This window comes from Microtus ochrogaster, chromosome 8 (assembly GCF_000317375.1).
Source record: "Microtus ochrogaster isolate Prairie Vole_2 chromosome 8, MicOch1.0, whole genome shotgun sequence".
Lineage (NCBI taxonomy): Eukaryota > Metazoa > Chordata > Mammalia > Rodentia > Cricetidae > Microtus > Microtus ochrogaster.
Genome location: NC_022015.1, coordinates 58,948,308 through 58,954,175, shown reverse-complemented (window position 1 = coordinate 58,954,175; position 5,868 = coordinate 58,948,308).

Below are 5,868 nucleotides of genomic sequence, written 5' to 3'. Positions count from 1 at the left end.
TTTTTTTTTTTCAAGACAGAATTTCTTGGTGTAACAGCCCTGGCTGTCCTGGAACTCACTGTGTAGACCAAGCTTGCCTTGAACAGAGGTTCCCCTGCCTCTACCTCCCAAGTGCTGGGATTGGATTACAGGCATGCACCACCACTAGCTGACTGGGCCAGAGTTCCTTATCACAGCAACAGGAAGAGAAATGAAGACATCCTGGCTCCACACACTTCTCAAAAGTGATTAGAGTGTTGGTCTTGGATGCTTACAAGTGCTGTAGTTTCTTGAGCATGTAAATCTCTGTTCACAAACACATCACTGGCAAATGTGCGCGATGTCCTTTCTGAAGCAGTTCGGGAAAGGGAAAATTCAGAGAAATATTTCCAGGAGGTCAAATTCTGGCAGTATTGCCTATTTTCAAAATCAGTCTCTGTTGACGCCAGTCCCTCTGGACTGGACGTCTGGCAGGAGATGGTCGTTGTTACTGTAAAAGTTATAAACATTTCCAGAAGATGCTGGTGGAGGGAGGTTGGGTCAGATTCCTGATATCTGATCTTGACCATAAATGACAATTCTAAGGGTCCACACTTTATGTTAGGAACATCAGTAAAACTTTTAATCTTATACACACCTGCCTTTAAATGTTACTTTAGAAATTTCTGTCTTAAAAACCAAACATCACAAACAAAGGAACAAAAAATGAAAACTATCATAGTATCACTGAACTTCGTCGTAAAGTTAAGGTATAGTCTATGGGTGCCCTGAAATGTCACTTTGCCGTGATGTGATTGGATGATGGCGTTCAGTTACAACTCCATTTTCCCCTCATTAAAGAAAAACTTAGTGTAAAACATTATGGTCAAATTTAAAGGTATAGCTTTAAAGCAGAAATCAGAGTGTTAGCCAGTGGAAATTCCAGAGTATTAATACATATATGTAAGGATTTGGCTGATATGAACCTTGAATGATAGCATTCGCCTTTCAGGACCATATTGTTAGGGAACTTAGCAACCAACAACAGAATTGACAACGGAGAAAGAGGAGGAGGACAAAGGGGAGGAGGAGGTAGTAAGGGGATGCATTAAAGGCCACCTAGTTGTTCACAGACTCTCTTGGCAGACTAGAAAGCAAAGGAATGCACAGGCTCACTGTGGGTGGAAACTAGCTTTCCTGGGTTCATCCCTGCCACTACCCTAAGTGCCAGGGGTATTCAGGCACCTATGATGCTTAGGACACAGGGCCAGAAGCTTATTTTCTTCCTGTGTCACGCCATCCCTGCTGGCTCTGGCCCCTCTCCTCACTCTGCACTGGAAGAAATTGAAATCTGCTGGGAATCCACGTAGACTGGCAATCACCAACCATAATGCCTTAAATGAAATAGAAACGTGTTCCTGCTTGGCCAAAGTCCACATCAGAAATGTGGAGGCAGCATGATACCCAGTGGAATGGAAGCAAGGAGAATCTTTTGACCTTGCTCAATTCTGCAGCTTTCGCCTACAGGACAAACAGATGGCATGCTTATGTTCTCTCTGAAATTGTCCCGTGAGACAAGGGAGTCCACAAGGGAAATCTCAGGCTCCCTGTGTAACTTCACGCATTTGCTGAGCCTGAAATGGTTTGAGCCATCTTGGCCCCATGATAGTCCAGTGATAACCAGCCTTTTCCTGACCTTCTCTTTGAACTTGTGCTTAGAAGGACAGCATCCCTAGCTATCTAGCTATCCACCCATGCTTCCCTAGCCAATACCACTTTCCCACACTTGCTCCTTGTCCCAGCTTTGTGCTGGTACTTAAACTCCTCATAGTCTTTCAGGGATATGCCATAATTTTCCATCTTTGGCACCTAACAGTCAGGGTCATCTCAGGAGGGATGAGCAAAGATTCAAATGGTGCAGAGGCTGCCCCCGGATGATGTGAGAGCGCCTTCTAGAGCCCAAATGGGGTATGAGGCAAAGCCCTCTCTAGTCACTGCCCCTCCCTCAGCCTTTCTTCACCACAGTCCTTAGTGGACAGAACGTGACACTCACACTTCTGGCTTCCTGCAAATTGTGTCATCTTCTTCCTAAACTCTTTATGTCTTGGCAGAGCCTTAATGTTAAACAGAATGTGGAAGAGAAAATATTCAGTTTTCCAGTAAGAAAACTGACAACATTACTAATAGGATTATGAATAATTTTGAGTTTAAAAGAATTACAAACTGTTTTTTTGTTTGTTTGTTTGTTTGTTTTTCGAGATGGGTTTCTCTGCAGCTTTGGAGCCTGTCCTGGAACTTGCTTTGTAGACCAGGCTGGCCTTGAATTCAGGTAGATCCTCCTGCCTCTGCCTCCCAAGAGCTGGAAATAAAGATGTGTGCTACCACCGCCTGGCTACATTTTTTTTCTTCTAATTAAGAGACTAAGGTGCTGTGCTTGTGTAGTAGATTAAATTGTGATTGGTACTTGACCTTGTAAAATTAAAAATAGAAATTCCTCATTTATCTTATTCTGAAAAGTCTTTTTAAAAATGGGGTTTTTCTCGAAGCACTGGCTGCTCTTTCACCGGACCCAAGTTTGATAGTTGCTCACAACTGTCATAACTCCAGTTCGAGGGGATCTAATAACACTGCAGACGCTTCAAGCACATGGTGTACACCAATACCTATCATTTTTTTTAATTAAAAAAGGGAAAACAAGGATTTTCTGAATGCTAAGGAAGATCAGTTGAAAGGCTTTTTTTTTTTTACCCCTTTGTAGCAAGAGCATGAGTGGAAACATTCATATATTTTAAAGTAATTTTATTAGTGCTTCAAAATAGTAAATTCCATGGATATATATCTAAAAAAAACCTGGGGAAAATCTCTTCTCAGCAGACATAAAACAGATTCCTTAAAGCAAGTATCTTTAAGCGAACCATCGTTAAGAATGAACTAGCTAGGTCTTCTCTGTCCCCCACTCCTTCGTGTCTAAAGAAGCTATAATTCTTTGTCTTCCCCAACTCCAGATCCTCTACTGACGCTGTGACTCATCTCCTTACCCCAGACAAAAGGACAGAACAACTGAAAGGTCACTAAAACGCTGACTTTCCAGGGTTGAAAAATTGGTTTTCTCAATGAAAAAAAAAAAGTTAATCAACTGAGGCTTGAGCGGCATGACTCAATATTACACATCCATTCAGGTTATTCATTTCCTGTGACCCACAGCTTCCTCTGTGTCGCACGCACCCTTTCCTTCCTACTAATTCTGCGGTTTGCTGTGTATTCTCACCCAATCCGCTCTGAAAGCCACAAGTTCAGAAGTTCAGCCCTTTGACGCTGTAATCTTAAATATACATTGATTTTATTCCGAATGAAAATTTCAAATATATACACGAACCTTCTATTTATTTATCACCCTGATTTGGCAAGAGTCACTCAGAATTCTTCCTTCATCTGCCCACTTCCCTACCATCACCTTATCCCCCCATATTTTTTTTTTTTTTTGAGGAAAAAAACTGGTATTTGCAGTAAGACGTTGCTTTTGTCACTATAACCGACTCTGTGTTGTGCGGGTTCCTCTGTTTTATATACAAGACTATAACATCTTAGTTAGTGGACTTGCATTTTGTTTGCTAGAAATTTATAGCTTTCACTTACGATTTAGGAATATTGTACCTTTCGGGGCTGATTTTCTTGGACTGTTCCTTAAACGACTATGAAGCCCGGCCCCCTTGTCGTTGGCTCCCTCTTCCTGACTCTTGAAGCAAGGGTGCCACCTACTGGCAAGATTTAAAATGCTGTCTCACAGTGATGGTGATTTGAGAGAGGCGCCCATAGACTCGGATGTTTAAATGATTCAAAAGGCCAGGCCATTTCCAGTCAGCTCTTTCTGCCACCTGCTTGTGGATCAAATTTTTAGCTATTGATCCAGCCTGTAAGCTGCAATCTCATGGACGCATCCTCTGAAACTATAAATCTCCAATAAGCTCTTTCTTGTCTAGGTTGCTTCGCTCCGGGTGGTTTGTTTTAACGATAGAAAGGTAACTAAGGCATTGATTGAACTTAAAATTCTTTACCGTATTGCTTTCTGTTATTGTGACAAATACCATGAAAAAGTAACTTGGAGAAGAAAGCGTTTATCTCATCTTACAGTTTTACCTAGGGACGCTAAGGCAGAGGGACTCAGGGCGGGAACCTGGAAGCAGGAACTGGAGCAAAGACCACAATCAAAAGCAGCTTACAAGCTTGCTTCGCCTGACGTGCTCAGCTTCCTTCTTATACAACCCAGGCCCCCGGCCCAGGGATGTTACACTCATAGCGGGGTGGACCCTCCTCCACCAATTGGCAAATGAGAAGATGTCGCGCACATGAGCCCACAGACCAATCCAATAGAAGATGTCGCGCACATGAGCCCACAGACCAATCCAATAGAAGCACCTCCTCAGTTGTGACTCTCCCTCTTCTCACGCGTGACAGCCTGGTCCCTGATACTGACTATGACATGTGCCAAGAAACTCTGCGGCACACTGGATTTTGACTCCTTCTCAGATTAGCTTTAGTGTGTGTGTGTGTGTGTGTGTGTAGAGGGGGAGTGAGGGAGGTCGGTCACAAAGGAAACAAATTGTGCGAGAACACTGTTGCAGCCAAGAGTCTATTGTTTCCAGTTAAGAAGCCATGACAAACGGAAAAGCTGTGATTAAGGTTCCTATAGAAACAACTCCTCTCTCTTATTGTGTGATTCAAGAATCATTATTCCAGAAAGGCCTCAGGAATTACATTGTACCTTGTCCTCATTGCCGTAAACATTTATATGTTGTAAAGATTTTTAAAAGGGTTATTGAACACATAAAGGAAGTTTCTAGGCAATAAAAACTATTTACTTGGGCCCAGCAAGACAGTTCAGTAGGTAAAGGTATTTGTTGCCAAAACTCATAACCTGAGTTCCATCCCCAGGACCTACGTGGCAAGCGGAGAGAACTGATATCCTTCCGTTGTTTCTACACACACACACACACACACACACACACACACACTAATGAATATAATTTAAAATTTTTAAATTGGTTCTTTGGAGGAAAATATTGGGTTGTGTGTCTAAGTTCTATAAATTTTAGAAATTTTGATGCTTTTGTCTAGGAAAGAAAGTAGGCTTCAGCTGAGAAGGCTGCTCTGTAGTGTTCCCGCTTCCTCTGAATGGTTTTTGCGAGGCCTACAAAGCAGGGTAGAGTACAAATGCACGCTATTCTTCAGCTCCTCTCAGTAGATCTGCTACTGAGCTTTCTGGTTTGTGCTTCTTATCCCACTAGAGGGCACTGTGAGCGCTGGTCAGACGGTGGGGCAGGACAGCCCGCCCTCTGGGATGAGATCCAAGATAGAGGCCTTGAGCCCCTTCCCATAAATAACCTTCAAGGAAAAGGTGCACAAAAGACCTCAGGAAGTGGAGAAGAGAAAGCCAGAGACGGCAACGTTGTACAATGTTTTCTATATTCTTATCCTCTCTCATTTAGATGCCACGAGTCCTAGGGAAGTAGGTTTTACTATTTCTCATTTGAAATAAACATACATTTTATTGTTCCTCGTTTAAAATAACAAAGAGGCATCTACTTTACAGATCTTCCTGAGTTCCCTGAAGACCAGCAGTAGTCAAGGTAGTTATTCTGCCAGCCTGAGACCCTGAGAAATTAAAAGGGGCAATGTCTGCCTGCTGACCCATGGTGACCGTGTGACATCTGAGATATTTGGAGATGAGGCTTTATTACTCGTCACTCCAACATAATACAGCTCATCTGCAGAGCTGTTAAAGTCACTGAGAGCCAGGTGGGGTCATGAGCAGGGGCCTCTTGTCTGGTCTGAGGTATTTTTCCACCATCCATCGCTTGTCCATTTTAGGGTTCCACAAACACTTCTCAGAACACCTCACATGCACCAAGT